This window comes from Varroa destructor, unplaced genomic scaffold (assembly GCF_002443255.2).
Source record: "Varroa destructor unplaced genomic scaffold, Vdes_3.0 BEIS01000004.1, whole genome shotgun sequence".
In the NCBI taxonomy this organism is placed as follows: Eukaryota; Metazoa; Arthropoda; class Arachnida; order Mesostigmata; family Varroidae; genus Varroa; species Varroa destructor.
The window spans coordinates 43,554,215-43,575,702 of NW_019211457.1; the positions used below are offsets into that span (position 1 = coordinate 43,554,215).

The 21,488-nt window shown below is 42.4% G+C and overlaps 1 protein-coding gene across 29 annotated transcripts in view; it reads right to left on the reverse strand.

The window, feature by feature from the left end:
* The window catches only part of mAChR-A (muscarinic Acetylcholine Receptor, A-type), a 272,404-nt gene that overhangs the window by 214,603 nt on the left and 36,313 nt on the right, over positions 1 to 21,488 (reverse strand). The window contains exon 3 of one of the 29 annotated variants that reach the window (XR_015326116.1): positions 5,141 to 20,632. The exons of the other annotated variants lie outside the window; for them this stretch is intronic. The gene's annotated coding sequence lies outside the window, so the exon portion shown is untranslated. Of the gene's footprint in view, positions 1 to 5,140; positions 20,633 to 21,488 lie in introns of those variants that run through there. 29 annotated transcript variants of the gene reach the window in all.

Here is a 21,488-nt window from a genome sequence, read left to right on the forward strand (position 1 = left end):
TTGCAGGCAGTTACGTACATGCAACGTGGAAAACAACTGATGTCCTATCATACGTTCGAGACCGCAGGTACGGTATAAAAATAACCGTAGCAATACTGCTTACCACATCATAAAAGGTCGGGTATTACTGGGTGACGAGATCAAAAGCCTGATGAAAAACACGTTTTTTAATCCATTGTCTAGTGGTGTAGATGCATTCGAACTTACTTAGCTATCGGTCGCGTTGCTGTATCCGCAATCGTTCAATTTTTTCTCGTAACTGCGTTTCAACACAAGTCCCATTTCACTTTACCACCACTTATCCCCCCCCCTCCTCCCGGGTCGGCGATTTTTATGTGCTAGTATACCTAAACATGTTTCTGTATGACGCTGAGGCCCTCGTTGCTCGATAAGCATTGCCGTTAACGAGTTCAGACTTCGGCGGCGGATAAAGTATGTTAGTAAAAAAAAAAAAAAAGAAGCTTTTGCTGAAAAAAGTACGAGTTATTAGGATATCAGTGGTATCGTCCCTCCGGCGATCCTACCTCTACTACTGCCGAAAACAGGAACCTAATAACGGCCGAGGACGGACCAACTAAGGACTAAGAAAAAAAAGTGAAAATGAATAATAGCTCTCGATAGTCCGAATTATTATCGGCCTTTTTTCGTTATTACATACGGCCATGCTGCGCAATGACAAGTCAAATAACAACGATAACAATCACATATGCAAAGACCTATCAGTGCTACACGGCAGTTGTCGGACCGATTTTTTCGGCCTCTCTAGGCTACTGCAAGACTCTAAATGGCCGATGTCTTTCAGATGCAGGTTCTCGAGAAACTCATGAAATGAAAGTCCTCATAGAAAACATCTTTTCGTTTTAGATTCATACAAGATATAATAGGTATACGCTTCCTATGTCGTGGACATATTTCAACACGGGTGGAAATAAGCGTATCTAAGGAGTAAGGCACCGACATATTGTCGGTTTTTCCTATTATCAGAATGCCGGTGCTGGACGCCATATCTACCTAAGCTGATGTCAGCTAATGCAGTTATATTTTCCTATCATTACATAGGACAACGATAAAACGGCCTTCCTTGTCTTGTCTATTGAACATCTATCTGATCAAACATGATCGTGCGATACCGGAGAGAACTAATCTTACCGCCGTCGAAGGGTATGACATGAACGGACTGAGAAAGGTACGCGAGCCTCCCCTTGGCTCGCCCGGCTCATTTGTTAACCGCAAATACAGAAGCAGCGCGCTGGAGGCAGCAGGTCTGCTAAAATCTATCGCTCTTTCTCCCTATAAGGCGCGCGAAAGAGAGAAAAAGCAAAACTAGTTGGAAGACAACAAAAATGGAACAGGCTGCTGCCGCCGCCACCGCTTTCTCCCGCCAAACGTCTGCTTACCCTTCTTTCGCTCTACTTAAACCTGATAAATCGCATCACACCAGGAAAAACGACAGCAGCAGGACCAGTAGCAGTGGGAAGCGCAAAGATAGGGGGCCTGAAACTTGTCTGGTCTGGTCTATGCTTAAAGTCCGCTCTCTACAAGGGGCCTACTCTAGGTCCATGATTATATAAGAAGAAGCAAACTTTACTGGGAAAGTTCGCGACAATCAAAGAGAGCGGTCGCTAAGCAGCACACAGGGGCGCCGGTGGTAGTGAAAATAGCGGCAATAGTAGTAGTTACATTTTTGGTGACGAGTGCGGTCCTGCAGCGGTTCGTGCTGATTAAGCAAGCGATCACCATCATCTAATTGCCTTTGCTATGCATAAGGCGCGAACTCAGTTCAGACCTCAACAGGCAGGCAGAGAAGTCAAGCCAGCTAACCCCGATGTAACGCTTTCGTGGACCCAATTACCACCACCTTCACGGCTACCGCCACCAAGCTGCTGTAACTACTACCCTAGTCTAATCGGTGGCCGCGAATATCCATGCCATCTGCAACAGCTTCTAAAGTGGGCGTCATCAGTGAGCCGGCGGAGCACAGCACCATAAAAGGCAGGTCCGATCCAGGCCGGTTGCACATTGACTGCACCACTGGACACGTCTGGCATCGGCGTCGCTAGCCGTCCTTACTGTGTTTTTATGCGCAATACACTTTCGGCACAATTGCAACAATCCTATTGGTCCAATCAGTTCAGGCTCACAACAGCAGGGCAATCCCTATCTACACTGTCCCATGTTACCTTTATAACCTACAACCCCTTATTTGCTGCTCTGTTCTCGACGATTTTTCTAACCGCGCTGTAACCATTGCGGCAGGTAGGACCAGGCCAGGATAGGTTTAGCCGCTTATGCGAGTATCTAGGTACGACCTAGCGAACTTTACACATTATACGGCATTCAATGCTGCAGCATCCATACACGGGCACAAACAACAAACAGACACTTGCGCACACGGTTTGCTGATACATAGCAGAGTCTGCTTACTGGATACAGGACCAAACAATGTGATATCGTACCTTTAACCGTATTAGCCGATCACCCGCGAGTACATCGGCTAGTTGCTTTGAAAAGCGTTAGGGGCTCTGCCAGCTACTTGACGCGGAACACGCAGGAAGGAGTTCTATTACGTCCGGTTGGCTACCCCACTCGAGAATATCTATCAGTTTATAAACGACCAGTCTGTGTGCGTGGCATTGCTTAAAGCAAAATTCACTTCGTCTTGAGGATGACGCCTTTCTGGCTTTTTGCGACTGTATTCATTTGTAATATATACTAGTTGGCTTGCGGAAAAACAGGCAGAATTACCTAAGAAAATGCCTAATCGAAAATGGTTAGCACACAGAATTGCCACCGTTACCTGGCGCTGTTTGGTTCCGCCGTCATAAGTAACTCGCTGTCTTTGTAATATATGGTGACTACGAGTACCACTTGAGTTATATACTTTAAGTTGTATGTTCGAAACCCCATTAGGTGTCATCATAGCGTATGGCAAACACCTTAGTACGATAGAACTTGAGCTTTTCTCTGCTATCTAATATAGGTCTTACATGTATTCTGGCTAAGGTTCGTAGGGAGACAGCTTACTAGTAAACTATCACAAACACTAATTGTCTTTGACAATATCTGCGCATCACTGTCAGAGACATTCTGTAATTGTTTCTACCGGAAAAGGGAGAGGGCAAATCGATGCCAAAAAAAAATATGCGATTTGCGCAGAAAACTAAAGATCTTTTATTGCTAAGTATAAAAAAATAAACACTTTTCATTTTATGCCCGGATTTGTCTTGGCTATTGCTTCACACTGTTAGCTCCCACCACTTGGCTTGCAAAACTAAGCAGCGTTCATATGTAAATTTTTGACAAATTCCTAAACCTTGTGTAGAAAACAAGCAAAAAGGTTTAGCAAGTACCTGTAGGTATAAAGAGATACTTTTACAATGAATGTTGTTCTGATCGCAGTTGTCTCGTTGCGCAAAAAAATAACCTTCGGAACCGTTTTCGAGATGGTTAGGAATTATACATGCAGGGTTATTTTGTGTCAATACTGGAAAATTGGAAAGGGTGATAGGGCTCGGTAAATGGGGAAGTTATCTTAAATGAACCATAGGACACCGATACCATTTATGTTAGTTCTAAAAGGTAAAATTTGTAGAAAAAAAAAAGTCTGGTTAAGTTTAACCTGAAAAAGAGAAATCTGTGATTGTGCAAGAACTATTGTCAATCGAGAAAGAAACTGAGCCGGTTCATTAACTGCTAGATGTAACAGCTCATCAAGAACTTTGATTTACCAAGCTTGATTTTCTAGTTTCAAAGTAAAATGGCTTATGATTGTGGCTTGAGGCCTAATTCACAAGGCACATCCAAACCCTAATGGGCCCAAGAAAATGCAGTCAAATACCATAGCAAAATTTCACTTGAAGGTTTCTATACACTAAATCTACTATAAACCTTTTTACGACACGAGTTGAGGATCTACACCTCGCCTAGTTTGGATTTACTGTGTATTATACCGAGTCCCTGAAGGCAGACTCGATGATGTCAGAATTAGTCAGTTTTATAGATACGTTATTGGTTATCATCAACCATATCCCACTTGGCATAGATAAAAAAAAAGGTATAAATATTTTCAAAAAGAGCATTAACATTTTTACAGCCGCATGTAATGATTTCTCAATCGACGCGATAATTCTTATAAGTGTTTAATAAAGTTCAACTTTTAAATGTAATATCAGTATCGATGCTCTATGGTACTGTTGAAAAGGACGCTTCATTAAGTGTGTTATACCGCCCCCTCAAGAACTGATCTTATTATATGTGCCCATCGTCTCGAGAATAACTCTGACCGTTTTTTTTTTATCTCCTACAGAGATATTTGATATGATGGGAAAACCAAAATACAAACTAACCCGCCTAGAGAAGATCTTCCGTGTTGAAAATACTTAAAAAAAAACCTTGTTTATAATCGTTAATGCAAACTGAAGATATATTGTTTCGCTAAGCAGTTTTTTTTTTACAAAACATTGATTGAACATTTATAAAACATCTAAAAAAAACTTGGCCTGCTTTTTAAGTCTTACGCCGTAGGCAAGTCGCAAGAAAAGATATCGTTTCTTTGCTATGGAGTCGTGTACGACAGCGCATGCGGTTGTTTCCACGTAAGGGATAGTAGTGTTTATTGAAAATTTAAAAATTACAATTCCACGTCAAGATGTCGAAATAACATTGAGGGAGTAACGGATAGATGATCGTATAATGAAAATTTAGTTATGGTAGGACCACGGAATACCTGACATAGAATAGTGGAAGATGTGCTTTAGGTACAGGGTGGTTAGAATAGTAAAATATTTGAATCATAATAACTCAGCCATCTAACTAAAGAACTTCTGTGGGGTTACTCAAGTAAGTTAATGGGGTAATGTGAATACAATACGGCTTGGGCAATGCAGTGTAGTTATTAAAACGATGTATTAAGACAACTCCAAAGAAAGCACTGCAAGAAACCAAGAAAAATTACTGTTACATGCGATATGTTTGGTTTCGGGTCGTGCAGTTTTGGGCTAGGTATCAAATATTTTTAGAAAAGTAACAGCAGTAATTTTGATATAACTGTCAATGTATGCATACATGAACTATCGATTATGTACGAAAAAGGAATGAACAGATCTAAGATCCTCGGTAGATAATAAGTGGGCACACGTCATATATGTGTAGTGCCGGTCGTTACCATAGATCGTAGGTAACAGCCGCCGGATGTCGATTTATTGCTATTTTGATTGTCAGTGTTACCGCGCGATTACGTGATCCACACAGCCAGCGATCGAACAGAGAGGACATGGCCACATAGTTCGGCAATTACCTTGCCCTTAGTACTTGCCTGCCTACTTGGTATCGTATTCCCATGGGGACCGTGATGCTTCTTTGACACATTTATGTAGTATCCTATTGCTGCTGCCGTCATCAGTCGCATCAGTTGGTGAGCAAAATGCTGAGATAGTTCAAGGGGCAACTCCCTGCAAGTCTCTGAATCCTTTGGGTCTCGTTCGTACTCTGTGAGGTAGGCGGTTCGCCCGCCAGTTAAAAATTGAGGGTTTGCTAGTTTGTAATTCTCAACCTTTTTTTGGAATCAATTTTTTAAAGTATCCGATTTGGCTGAAGATCTTGATGTAATCGTCCTGATGATCATCGGTTATTAGAGAATAAGCTTCGTTATCAGCGATTATCTCTACAGTGCAATAGATGAAAAAACGTAATCGATATTCAAGTTTTAACGAACTATCAGTGGGAGCAGACAACGCATAGAATAAGCCTAATACTTTCATAAGAACACAATGGAGCGACTCCATCTTTACCCTAATTATATCTTATTACCCTAATATCCGAAAACAACTCAACAAATGTAATAAAGCTCAATACCCAAAATAGCATTCGATGAGCATATCAACTGCGAACAGGCTTCTGACATAGAATCGTTTCGGAATAAACCTAAAGCGAACTTTAATTTATCGGTCTTTATCCTACCGCTGGCTCCTTACCTATATCAATAGCGCGGCATCACAAAAACATGGGTAAATCAATTAACGTAACAGCAACTCCTAGAGAGACCAGAAACACCTACAGAAGCCAAGCAAACTTATATAATAATTGTAACAAAGCATATACATTATCTCACCGCTAAGCCATGTCAAGCCTTTCGATCATAGCTACGTGCGATGGATGATACGTCGCGCAACGGCGCGGGGAAGCAGCTATCAAATAAATTCATCTAAATCCATAATAAACGACAACGACGTTTGCCTAACCTATACAGGTCGACAGGTCTCTAATAGTGCTCTCTGTTTGTAAGAAATGAGCGTTTATTTTCGCTTGAAATCATTCAGGTTACGCTTCCTTTCATTACTGCATTGTCGAAGGACGTATTTACAATTTTTAGATTGTAAAATGTTTCCTTCACAGATAGTTATTGTAGTACAGTTCAAGTTGTTTGTGTAAGCTTTTTGCTATCCGATTGTTGTTCTGTGCCATGTGAAGTTAACGTATCGATAATTCGGTAACTTTACAAGTTTCGTTTGATTCATTTTCATTCGTCTATATTCAGAAGAACCCATTCAGACCGCATCTGCCAAAAGACGCTGTTGTACGGTATCGTGTTCAGCATATAGACACATAGGGTGCTTTGTCTGGCTTGACGTTTCATGTCGTAAGTCGCCCGAGGCAATCAGACGATGGGAGCAGTTGAAGTACACACAGATGCTGACCAATTCCGCGGTAGACTACGTAGTGGCAACAGCTCAGGAGTGAGCATGTTAGACAGAAACGGTAGTTCCATCTTGCCACCTTGAACAGTGGTTGACATTGGTAACAACGTTGTCAAATTTCATCTTTCCGACGCATTGTGCCTTCTCTCTCCTCTGAAACAAAAGCCAACTTTTCTAGCATACCGCAATGTAGCTATCGACGCGATGTGCGTCTAAGGGCAAAAGATTATTTTTGTGCTTTGTGCAGCCCGATCCTTGCGGATTATCCTGACGCCGCCCTACAGTTTGCGGGACAACTGTTCTACTCCCTCGCCATTGCCACACGCAAACTTCATATTAAAATGCTATTTATTAAATAATGCGGATTCATCAATAGGACATGTAAACCAGTCTTCTTCTTCTTGTGGCGAGCGGAACAAGATATAACATTTAGTGAATTATCAGCCTTGATTATGGAAATGGCCAAAGCCAACATCCTCTATTGGCCGGAAACACGTTACGGCCCGTACGTCCATGTGCCTGGTGCAAGGTCACTTTCGGTTCTAAATCATTAATACTGCACGTCAAGCCTTCTGAAAGTATATGTCATCAGATAGCCAAAAACATTTGTACCCATTAGAGCTTGCTTGGCAAATCGCTAGCCTCAAGCCCACTTATTATAGCATTAGGTGACTTTGCCATGGCAAACAAGTTATACTATTATAGACCCGGTCAGGAGTGAAAGCAAATGTGTTTAGACAACAACATCAGAATTTATTACCGTATGTCATGGATTTTAGGTGACTCCCACAATATAAATCATGAAAATAGTAAAGGTCTTAAATCAAAAGAGAATACGCCAGTTCACCTAACAAACAAGTAAGTGATTGTCTTACACATCGAAGCACCAAACTACAGAAAAAGGAACACCAGGTACTTTTTCATTGCTGTACATTTACTAACGCAAAAAATAATAACGTGTCTTTTTTTTTTTTAACAGCGCGCGTTGACGAACATTTTCGGAGATTCATATTCTAAGCCTCTAACCCGACAATACAGAGAAAGGAACGGCATTTAGTTATATTTCTAATGATCCTAATGATAGACTCATCATTAAAATTTAGATCAAAAATAAGTTTCCGTACTAGTTTCAGCGACCAGATGGACGACGGGATAAATTTCGACATTTTCAAAGAAGTAGTTAGAGAACTTTATTTAGAATAGTGGCTGGACACCTAGGTTTATCGATCCTTGACCCGGGATATATTAGTCCAAGGCAATTGAGAAGAGCGAAGATTATTGCTCACGCAGGTGACTAATTTTTCTATATCGTATAGGGCGCAAAAATCCGTTTTTTGTGAAGTAATCCAAAAGGAAGCAAAATTTTCATCTTTGTTTTAACGCGAAAGTTTTGTTTATATCTATATACATCTATAGATATTACAAATATTTAAAACTTCATTTATTAGACATGTAAATAGAGAAATGTCTATAGACCTATTAAGGACCACAATGTACGTGACTGCAACACAGTTGTTATGCTTAACTCAAAAGCTCAAGAGTAATCTGCCCACAATGTAATACGTTTGAAACGAGAAAGTTAACTTCTTTTGTAGTTTATTTGCGATATCACACGTTTATTGATTATTTATAGATTGGATAGCTCCCATTATAAAGAATGTATACCTACTGCTTTAAAAACAAACTGTTTTCGATGCTCCGAAGCTTTGACACTGATCGTCGCCAGCAGGACCATGTGAGGCGCATGCAGGTATCGTTGATATTGCAAACGGAACAGGATGACAAGTAACTGTCACTGCAGAGCTATACCGCGAAAAATCTCAAGATGCCGATCCCGGTTCTTTCTGCGGGACGGTTTAGCACCGGTCCAGATAGGAAGCCGCATTAACTGAAAGCCATGTTGGTTGTTCACTTCCATATTCTTACATAGTTAAGAATTGTACTTTGGCCGTTGGTAGCGCGTATCAGTTTTCAGATGTCCAAGCCGCCGCGATTATAGCACGTGTGGAGCTACATATAATTAGTAAATAAGCACATTAGCAGAAATACGCTGGTGTGCGGGAACTATGACGTTGTACGCTGGCATTGCCACAGACTTACTTGCTGCTATGGGTCCGGTTGCTAGGCAGCAAACTGGCGAACAAGAATAGTCGAGTGACCATCTTGGCAGAAGTAGGCCGACGGAAAGCCATTTATACGGCCTGTTCCTTGCGTGGGACTTGAACAATAGTTGCTGCTGCCGCCGCCGCCGCCAACACTGCTCCTAGCCTTGCCTTTCGTTTAGTTGCACCGGCTGAGTAAGCAATAATATCTAACGGGCCGGAAGGGTGTTTTGTCACTCAGTTAAATCTCGAAGCACATAAAAGGGGTTCCTGTTCCGGCTAACCGACCTACTATATACCGTGTTCACATAGGCCCGTGCACAAAGCAAAGCGCTCTGAAGGGAACAGGTGGAAAAGACTATCTTTAGCCGGACAGACAGAGCGGTAATGCAATACCCATTATCCTTTTCTAGCGCTTTTTCCCAGTTTTCCCCAGGCATAGCTTATGCCTCCATCTCCACTCACTGTCATTTTGGGGTCTTCTCCTTGGCAAGGGAGAGAACACGAATTGAGCGAGGAACTAAGCATGAGCGATTTGTGGGCCGACTATGCACAAGCTGGTTAGGCACCTGGATGGCACTGCTACGATAGTTCGGTGATGAAAGCGTGCCGTATCACAACACGGAGAAAAAGCGAAAGTCGACGAGGGTTATTCGATCCAAAATGTGCAAGTCGCTGCTAGAGTTTCAATCAGATAATCATTTCGATAAGCAGACGATATCAACATGTGGAGGGATCTACAGATACATCCACGGGGATCTGCCTAGTGTAGGTAGAGATGATAAGGAAACGGCCCCTTGGCAAGTTAGCTCATCCCGTCCCAACTCCCCTCCAGGCAGAAGGACACGATGTCTAAGGTAGGACTAATCGCTAGATGGCCCAACGGGGAATGCAATCCCGCTATTTTTCAGAGCTTGTAATGACTTCCCAATAAAGAGCAGTTGTCGTTCGCTTTTCGGTCCGTCCTTTTCTCTCTTTTACACGTTCTGTCGATTACCCATCTCCTTCCTTGGCAGCGGCGTTGAGGGCCTTTGAATGATATTAGTCTCACTTTAAGCGAGGCAAACCTGGAAAGAAGGTTGGACTTGGCTTGAGTACAGCGTGCAAAGTAATCGCTGGTCATTGGCCGCTTACGCATCGTCGATTGCCTCACCGCGGAGAAGAGCAGTTCGGAGAGAAGCACTTAATGGCTCTTGCACCCACTCTCGTTGCGTTTCTCTGTTGTCCATTCACGCAGTCTATTTCTACCCACTAAAATTCCTGACAGCCCGCTTCTTTTTTGCCACCCAGTGAGTTGGGACTGCTTTCTCATTTTCTGCTGGTCAGTTTCAAAGGGCGGTTCCCGTCAATCTCTGACATATTCACTAAGTGGAGCTAGCGAAGAACGACCGGAAGTTTGAAGGTTTTCCTGATGAACGCAAAAGCAAGACATCCCTCAGTGCTTGTAATTTTTCTTCCATTTCACTTTTCTGCGCCCGTATCGTAATAAGTAAGTATATTTCGAAGGGTTGTACATCTTTATGCAGACAATTTTAGATCTTTTGTTATTGAAGGACCTTCATGGTCATGGTTCACCACATATAGTACATGCATTAAAGACGCGTCTCAGTAAGATCTCAGCTGGAGGTTGTGACCTTGACATTGCCGTGCCCACGTGATCACTACTGAATCGTCCTGTTCAATCTCTGTGAGTTTGATCTACGTTATTCTGTCTAGAAATCGACATGTCCTAGATTAGTACGAGCAGTCAGTACAATTCTTACCATTTTTCAAGCTCTCTCTTTGCATCGAAAGTTTATGTAACTTACGACCTAGCAACTAAAGATCACGAATTTTCAATGGCGCAGTACTAGAGAAACATCAATGCTTCGGCTGGTCCCAAGCCACGCACGGAGCCTTGATATTATCGCATGTTCTCTTTTTATAACATTGTAATACTTGTTGACGAGTTTCTAATCAAGTGGCTCAATTTAATCACATTCTAAGGTATTGACAATAATTATCAAACGGTCCTGTCTAGAAAATCAAGATTACATAACTCTTATCAACAAACATGAATATATCATCCCAGACCAAACCATCGTAGAGGACGATTAATTTAAGCTTTCTCCTAAGCTTTTGAACGCTTCAGAAATGATCGCGTGGGCACGGCAGTGTTAAGGTCACTCGACCTAGTATAGGTATGTTAGGTCAGACTCACCATGTATAATGAGCAAAGTTTGTATCAGTGAAAAACACTGTTTAAATATTTACTAATGCAAAATGAAGTACGTTATCATAAACATCACTAAGCTAATAAAGTATCCAATTCGACATGTTTGGACATAGAACAACGAAATGGCGTACGAGATAACATCAAACATGGCGGAGATTGTCTAACAAGTAGTTTAAAAGCACTTTGTATCTCAAGTGGTTTTTGTTTGCTTAATAAACCCTATCAAGAATACCCAGCATGGCAACCAATCAGCTTAACGTTTCTGAAGCTGTCAAAGACGTTCGACCGGAGCGAAAACAGCCGTGTTTAAAATATCATTGCTATTATGAATTAGATCGACCCATATTCAGACAGTTTTGTAACAACTGTGGTTTACCACCTCCAGAGGACCTTACCATCAGACTAATTGAAAACAACTGCTTTCTAAGTGAGAATTATTCGTGGAGCAGACGTTGTATGAAATGTACAAGCATTTTGTACATTTCATACAACGTCTGCTTGTACGTCTTGTACTGCTGTCTTGTAGTAAAAAGTTTTGGCCCTCTGGGACGATCTCTTTCCTTGCGACGTCCAGTGTTTATGGTCTCACACCGTTGCGCGGTGCCGTTGCCAATGCCAAGACGCTTCCTACACCGAAGTTAAGGAAAAAATCCGCGGGCTTTGAGATCGCTATGTGCCTTTCATCGACGGTGTTGGCGGCATTTCAACGTCAGCGGGGTCTCGCCAATGTGATAAATCAACATATGTATTATTGTGCCTAGCACTATCTATTAAGGGCCTATTGTATGATCATGTCTCTGGAAAAATGTGCAAGCTGGCGACCACTACCTGCATCGCCCTGACGAAGACAGGCTCGTTTGAATAGTTCTGCTGCATCAATAGCAGCCCGGTCCTTGTTCGGTTCTGCCCTTTCCCGTGTGCATTTTTTATCCGAAATCAGGTCGTACGCAGAGAACCGCTGGTTTAATAATATTTGCACGGAGCATGTGCCCGATAAAAGGCTGAAGATGCTGGCGGAGCTGCATTGTTCAGCCTCAGCTAACGGAGGAAAAATATAAGCCTCCGAACAAGTATCCAAGGTCGCTGTGCCTATACTTGTTCGCAACATTATTGGGCAAGTTAACAGTAAATATCCACAATAGTCAGCTAATAGCCACTGAAATTAAGCTCAATTCTCACTATCCTATGTCGTTGTGTACACGTAATGTTATTCGATTTTATACGTGTCCAGGCAAAATTGAACGTATGAGGTGTTCAATGGCTGTCAACGAATAAATCCTATTCAAACGTTTCGATTTCTAAAACCCGATCGGAATCATCGTTACACTGCATACAATACCGGACTGCTCGGTCTGGGGACGAACTGATTGCGTCTACTTCGAAGCTCTGATGTATGCCTCACATGTGTCCCTGATATTCATAGGGCATTACAACGATGTCATCCTCCAGCAATACAGACGATTTTCTTCCTGTCAACATCGGTCCGACCTTCCTCACCTTCGATACTTTGTAGATACTTCTTCTCTCTAGAGAGGAACCGAAGGGGCGGTCGATGAATTGGTAGCGGATTAATGGTGCAGCAGGTGATACTTCGCGCGTGAAATAATGGACGGCTCTTCTTTGCATTTTGCTACATTCTATCTCACAGACCGTGAGACCTTTTTCCGTTTTAGAGATGTTGGCGCTTACCATCGGAGCACTAAATAGTTACCAATTTCAAACATTAAATTTTTATATTTGGAATCCCTTTAGGTTTAGGTAGTTAGGCTGGATTGTGACGAAATTGTTTCGTATTCTTAGAGTCGGATTAGAATCCACAGCAGGCTCATGTTTGTCACGGGATGGCAGACAGACACGTTACGGGTGTGTCATCACGGTGAAAGCAAGCAGCTAGCGCCGTTGAACTTATAACATCAATTTTACGTAATGTGAACGAGCTTTATCCTCGCAGCTTCAACGAACGTGCACCTACGATCTGTAGATAAGCACGCTGTCGATCGCGTAGGGTGACCAGTTTGTGAGTCATAGCCGTACGAGCCGCGGCAATAAGAGTATAGTAGTTGAAAGCGTGTTTCTTAGTGTGCCCTTTCAAATGCGCTGGGCTAATGTTCGCTTTATTTTATCGGCACTTCAATGCCGATAGCCGCCCAGATATTTATAAGACGTGTTTAATTTTTCACCGTCTAGCAGCGTTATGACCCAAGCGACTTTTCGAGTGCACCCACCGACCAACGAATTTAGCAACGCCCCATTCTCGCCACTTGCGTCCTTGAAGGGCTGTTATAAATGTATGTATCGATCGAAGCCAATGAAAAAGTGAGGTGGAATGATAAACGCCGGCAAAGCTTGTGGACCCATAACGACTTCACTACTGTGCATGCTCGCTTTTTCGGCGAAGCTATCCTCATATATGTTCATACACCTTTTTCAGCCAGCAAAAAAACAGAAAAGTCATCTGTGTTCCCGAATGAAAAAAGTCGCCCACATTATTGTTCGCCTAAGAGAGAAGGCCCATTTTAGACCTCGTTCTATTTCCTGGTAGATCCATCGCAGCGACTAGCCTGAATCTGTCGCTGCGTGCTTGTCGATATCCTTCTACCGTGTTTCACAGATGCTCACTAGGCATTCGCAGTGCCAGTATCAGCACATATTTTCTGTTCAAAAAAAATCGATGTGGAAAGTGATGAAACGGAGGCTTTCAATAGCCTGGCCTCCGACGTGCCAGTGACCAGTAAAAGCGCTTCCGACGCAGTAGAATGGAGACAGGTTTGCCGAGGAAAATTTCAATCAAGCTTTGAGATCCCAATAGATCGACGTTCTTCTCGCCGTCGTTAACCCGCCTCACTAACTTTAATCGATCTAACGAATCAGCAATATCAGTTTGATAGATTTTAGTGGCTGTACTAATATTACACACTGCTTCTAGCACATCAGTGACTCGAAGATGAGTTAAGAAACTCTAAAGGACTCACCATCTGCCGATGGTCACCCGAATACAAAACTTAAAATTGTTGTCAAAAACTTAGTGTTGTTAACAAGTGTGGCGTGTTGTCAACGTCAAGGACGAAGTACACCATGCCGATACCCCGCGTTGTGGGTGCCGAGATAGATCGGCTTATCATCACTGCGTACGACCACTCGGTACTTGTCATTCACATGGAGGTAGTAAGTTAATATAGACGATGTCTTTGACTAGGTCATGTTGAAGCGAACGACACTCGATCGTTTGGCCACCGGTGTAAGATTTTCGATCACGCCGAAAACAGCTGTGCCGCTCATGCCTAAAATGTGAGGCTGCTAATTATTGGACGGATTGTGGTTACTTATTTGCTGTTGGGTACTTGAACACATCGGCAATGCCGAGCACGATGGAAGCTTCAAACATAACGGCACAAAGACCAAACCGGGCTGATCAAAACGTGGTTTTCGAGTACCACTGATCAACAGCAGTTCAGAGATGCCAATCACGTTGGTAAATCTGAATGTGTGACCTCAAGTAAGAAACAAGGTTAGAAAAAAATGACAGGACCGAAAAGAGAATACACAGACGTATCCAGCAAAGCGAAGCAATGATAAGGCCAACAACGACGATTCAAATGGTAGGATAAAACATGGACAGTCCACTGTTTCTGCGACAATAAGAGCTCAAAACGGGCAGGACAATGATACCCCGAAGTATTCCCTAGCTGCCGAAGAGAACCAACGGCAAAAACCATAGTCAGGCTTGTAGATACCATTAGCAACACTGAGCCACTGAGTTTCATATGTATTATTGCTTTTCGCATGCAATCGAAAATACACCTTCGTTAGATAGTAAATTGTCTCTACTGTACGTGAACGTGCGTGACATGCACGTGTAAAAGAAGCTCACCAAATTGAATAGACGACCATCAGGTTCCGAAAGGGCAGTCCTAAACTGATAATAGATGTACCTGTCGCTAATATGGACGATGCTCATACTCCTCTAGAGGAGTGCACTTCGTCACGGTCTTTGTCCTCCTGTTATTAAACTGACAGCTTGGCAAATATTACCGTAGCCCATACGACATTGGAGCAAAGAATAAATCTGACAAATTGGCACGATTACCGGGGCATGATAGATGTTGCCTGTATTTTGGACGCTTTCCTACATATTATGATATTGCCGCGCTTACAGTTAGTTAGTTTCAACGTTCTGCGATATATAGATCCCGCATTTTTGCCGCTCGGTGCGCCTGTAGTTGGGGCCACCTTGACAGTTGTATGTTGTCATGGTTTCTCTGACCATTGCCATGTTTTTGAAGCTATGGCTTTTCTGATAACAACTCCTAAGGCCAATATAAAAAGAGATTTTATCACAAGTAACCCACCATCAATACTTTGGTATTTTTTTTCTCCGTTGATCTAGCAATAAGTTAGCTTACAAATGTAAATACCACCATCAGTTTCTTATACGGTAGTCTGTTGATTATTTACGATACTGCTTTGCCAATGAGAAATTCTACTTACTGCCAATTGTCCCAGCGTTCTAGGCGTACTTTTGACAAGTTGAAAAATAACATGTCCGTGAGAACACTAATCAGCAACGTAAGGATAAATACATATCACAGCACAGCACATAAGATATCGATCAAACGCTAGTTTAGAGTCAAATTCTAAATTGCTATGGCGTTTTTTCGGTAAATTCTGCAACCGTAATAAAAGTCCTGCCTACGAAATAATATGCAATTTCATGGTACTACCTTCGAGGGCTATAACAAGGTAGCTAAACTATTCACATCGTTTATCGCTAAAGCTCAGCTAAGTTCACCACTACCGCATGTCTCGGCGCTCCTCCCAGAACTTCCTTTTTTGCTTTGTTTATTTTTGTTTTCGAATTTGTTACACCGGAGAACTAGTTTTGTTGCTTAGCGGGTTGGTGGAAGCCAACTTTGCTAGCTAACTTAGCGCTGTTCCATCTGAAGTTCTCCAACAAGCACTACATGTAGATGCAAACGGATATATTTACTTTCGTTCTTCAGATTTTCGATTTTCTAGCATAGATCAAAGTGATCTATCTCTTGACTTGAAAGTAAGGGCAGCCGTAATAGTCAAACAAATTATAGAGATATAACTACTTTTTCAACATCAACTTGAAACACATCTTAATTCTTTCTAATATTCACAGTATGATTTGCTTCGTTCCCGATGTTGTGATTTAGCTCTTCATCATACCTATAATTCCATTATTCGCTCGTAATCTATGTTGCAACGGCTGGTGACAACGAGAACTTTTTAGATGGAAAATTCCTACTATGACTTTTCTCTTGTAGTGCAATTAAGAAGCAATCGGTCTAAATCTCACTTGGCCAAGCAACGCATCTTAACAATATGTCTTTCTAATGTGGCTCTGGTTAGTCATTTACTAAACACGACGTTCGCCGAGGTGCAATTCTAACCCCATTTATATTTATCCCTTATACAATGCACTGCTTCTCCAGAGGAGCCTGGTGGGAAGATATTGCACACATCCTGTTTTGCCAGCGAGCTCGGTCTCGTAAGACAGATTCGCAAGTAATCTTTTAACGCATGCGTGACTTTGGGAATGAACTGACCCACGTCAAATGTAGCCATGATATATATATATATATATGAGCATTTCTAAAGTAGAATGTGTGTGTGTTGTCCTTGAAACTTCTCCATCAACATATCAAACAATTGATTCCTGACAGGACAGTCGTTTAACTAGGCTTATCCGCAAAATTTAGACAAAAATTAGACTGGACTCGGTCGTTTCCTCAAACTAGGCCCAAAAATTTATGTTTAGATTACTATACAATCTATTCTTCGACCTCCCCCAACACCTACTCTGCCCTGTTACAGATCTTTTGAATCGATAATTACGTAGGCTATTGTGGCCTGGAAGAAGGCATTTTGTCAGCATCTTGCACGTCCAGCACGATGCCATTTTTTGTACTATCAAGCGCCGCCTGCACGTCGTATTCTTGCCACTGAGCAGCACATTTTAGCTCCTTTGCAGTTACATACGTTCCGAGTTTGTTGCCTGATGCATAGATCAATGCACGCATTCAGAGTGAACCGAACTACGTCTGATATCGACCGCTGCCAACGAATCTAGATGTCCTTTAGGAAATTATCGTAGACATCGTTAGCTCAGTCAAGTGAGCACAGCAATTACGTGATGAATTGCCCGGGTTATCATCACGGATATATTCGGAACTCCTTAGCACCCTATACCCGCTACATCGAAAACCACAAAATATTCTACTCAGAGCTATAGGATTTCTTAGTCATCGTTGGCAGTAACTTGATGTCGACGCTATTTTTCTTATTGCTATATGTCGATTCTGTTACACGAGACTGTCACTCAATTCTCTTGAGTATCCCTGGATAAAGTTCATTTAATTTAAAAAATTTATATTGATATTTCTTATCAAAGCTTGCGAGGGCACACGGTACGAGGCTGCTGGTAACAAGCGACAAACTTGTACGCCGCCATTAAATAGAAGCAGACTAAGCAAAATTGAACGCTAGAGCATACAAAGATTGATGACAAACTATGATTGATTTAACACATATTTTCCACCCACTGTATTATTACCGTCACGGAATTGACCATGTGCAGGATTCGAGACTTAAGCTTCGCTACCTACTTGAAACGTGAAGATAACCAGTTCCTGAAGCGCATACGGACAACGGCCGTTTAGCAGTTGTTTGTATTAGCCAAAACGACGTTTGCGTATGACAATGAATCTCGACAAACAGGTAAACAAACCATGTGATGATTAACCGCTGCTAATCCAACATACGAACGCAAGTACGTTTGGAGTAAGCTCTATGTGTGCGTGTAAAGAGCATTCACAATGTAACGATCGTGAATCAAGTAGATACAAAACCATGGCTCCTCTGTTTGCTCACTACAATGTTTCGTCGCTATCTCGGTTAAGGAGTGATAGGTCGACAGGGCAGGCCTCTAATCAGTTGATATCAAACTTATTTTTCAGCAAGTAAACACCGGAGCGTGTTCGTGTAGTATGTTTTTATATTTACGCGTGATTTGCGGCTATTTGAACTAAATATACAAATATTTGTCCGTATTTTAAGACTGAACAAAATGTAAACATCGATAGATAAATTGCATCGGTAGTCTCGGAGCAGCTCGCGATCGACAACGACAAAAGATGCTCCATCGTCTACCCGTAGAGTATTGGCAAACAAACAGAACAGGCATTTCATCAATTCAATGACATTTTTAACATATATACTATTATCAAGTTTTGCTTTTCCGCAAGTTTCTTCGACCGGTGGTAGGAGGCACTGTTCTAGTGGAAGCTTTCAGAAACATGCTGAAAAGTATTCTCATGCCCATCCAATCAGTCGAAAGGCAAGTAGATGTTTTGCGGATTCTGGTCTCTGTATATAAATGGCCAAAACGGTACAGGAAAGACAACACATCACAATATGCTACCGAACTCTATTAAAACTGACTACCAGTGCTGGAATTCTAAAGGACCTTTCACTGGCTCTGTATGCCTAAGTAAAAGTTAGTATCGTTCACCCGTTTGACTGATACTAAGGAATTCGTGCCAAACGCTTGTAGCAAAATAAATACGCAATTTCGCCCAGGACAGAATAGGGGCAAAAATCTTCTTACTGCTTCGTATAACCAGAATACATGTATGAAAATACTTTCAACATATTTTGAAGAATTTGATAGTGAGGTCCTTCTATGTTGGCAACTAAGGGCTCTGACGTTTTGTTTCCCGCCGCGAGCCAGCAAAGCTCAAACCATCTATATTAACTATCTGGGTAAAGGTTTCAGGTGTGTTTCATGAGATAGCAAGCAATTCCTTATTTGTTACATAGCGTATAGCGTACATTACATAGGCGTAATGTTATACTGCCATAATAGTTCTCAATGTACCGCTGACCAGCGATGTTTTTATCATGAAGCTCTCGTTTGCGAACGGAGATGGCGGGAAAGCTCTAACGTATACTGAGCCGAACAATTTGCTGTTATAATGGGCTCAAGTGCATGTTGACACGTCGAGTTGCATAGCTTCTAATTTAACGCGTACCCACTGCATGCTTATCGCGTAGGTCCCTACGTACATAATATCTATCAAGACATCGCAGGCCGCAGCGTTCATAAAGGGGCAAACAAAGGCAAAGTTCTTCACTCGGATCACATGTGTTGTTACGCCGAAATCACAAGTATATGAAGAAGCCGTGCTTATATAGACAAACTAGATAGACAAAGCTTCGTTTGCAAATGCCCTTCTCTGTAAGCATTATCGTCACGCCGTTCGACTGGTGGCAATAATGGTGGCACACGTACAGGATACAGTTTACAACGTCGTTCCAACCATAAGCAAGAGCCATATCTACACTATCAGTACGACATTCGTAGGGTTGTCATACTGTCTCTTAGAGTTCAACCAACTATTGAGTTACGCACATGGTAAAATATATTGCGAGAACCGTCGAGGAGCTACCTAATTAGGTACTTATAGTATATACCTTATGTTAGTAATCTTTGTATATACCTAATTAGGTGTTTTTTAAAGGCAATCAATTTGTTACGTTTGTACTACAGAATCAATACTATAACAGTTACTGGCACCTTCTTCTCCTACTTTTTCGAAATTCTACGCCACTGTAAAGCTTAATCCTTAAAGTAGATTTATACTCCGAGGAGAAAGAAGGCTTGAACTTGACGTATGTGTTGTATGATGGGGGGCTATATTGCTGGTTCGGGTCGAAATCTACCATAAACAAGGTGGCGTCGATCCTGAGAGACTGATAAGAGGTCATTCGATGACCTCTTAAAGAATAAGTAAGCTGCAAGCAAGCCTAAATAATGGACACTTTGACAATACGATTAGTTCGTTTTAGGACACAGGGAACTTTTTCTCCAGAACCGCTTAATTATTAACTACTTTACAATAATAATACTCCAGCGCGGAGCTAAAGCACCAGCGAAGATCACCTGTTTGTTGTGCATATGAAAGCCCCTTTTGAGATAGCTGACTACACGCTCGCCTTTCCAACACTTCGCGGAGAAACCTAATATCCTAGGCCAGTCTTCGATATCCCTAATGTATACCAGAGTTCGAGTTAAATGGAATCGCGTTATCTGCCGAAATGACAAGAATGCTGATGCTTTACCCTATCTGGCCAATGAAGCATTTACATGATGCTAATCGCGAGGCACAGTCGCGTACCATCGCCTGTTGTCTGCCAAAGTAGCGACGTAGTTACAGCGGCCAACAGTTTACCGATTACCAGTAACCATTTGAAAATGGCAGTAGATGCTTAGACAATGCCTCAGCAGCCAGTGTGTTGACGTAGTGCAAATCGCGAACCTATTAGCTCTATCCATGGCCCTAATCCTCCCATCGGCTGACTATCCCCGATAAAGATAAGAAGGTCGCGTATCTATGTAAAGACTGGATTATCATATTTAATGACGCCAATGACGTGCTGCTTAATAAAGACACGATCCAACACCGACGGCTCCGCTCTTCTCGATAGGCCTCTCACGACGACGGCGACAGAAAGCCAAGGAACAGGTCTCCATTCGCCTTGTGCTGCTGTCCACTGGTCCAATGTTGGCTTGCACTCTTAGCCCCGCACGAGTACTGCAATCTCAGAAGGGAAGAGAAACACCATTACGATATCATAAGCAGTAACAGTAATGGCCCTTCCTTGTGACCTGTCCGACTCGTCTATTATCACGTCGGTTCCAATAACTTGGCAGTGGTCTAGCTCAAAGCCAACGTCGATTGCAGTCCCAACCCCTAGTCCGTGGAATCCTGCTTAGTTTTAAACCCCGTATAGTTTGCCGAGACTGGAGAACATGACAGTCTTCGGGACGATGTACGAGTATCGCAGTCCCTCTGAGACATGCACTTTTTCTACGGTTCGTCGAGCATTACGACGGAGGCTAGATAGAGTCGCATGATGAGGGTAAGACGAGGCTAGATTGGATTCGCTTGCTCTGGACGCGACCGTGTCCACGTCAGCGAGATTTGCATTGAATTCTAATGGTAGCTTTCGTTATCCACTAGCTAGGCAGAAGTGAGTAACACGAGCGGAACGAAGCAGCATATGTGAGCGGCAGACATTCAGCTTGTGAGGAATTTTTGCTTAAAATGTGACCTGACTCTTCTATATGGATAATTTCCAATACTGCCGTCGCACAGATACGACGAAAGATGAAACGGGTACACTTATTGGACACGGCGGCACTCCAAATTGCCTCAAGTTGTTCTCATCCATTATCTGTATGACTAAGCAGTTGTATTCAAATATATGGAAACTTACGCAATAAGATCATTGTCACCGTGTATCGATGCCTCTGATTTGATGGCTATACGGACATACTCGTATAGTATACAGCTCTAGGTGCCATCGGCAGTTGAATGGCTCGTGACCTGTACGTTAAAAACGATCGACAGATCCGCACTCTAGATTAGGTTCCTTGATCTCTACGAT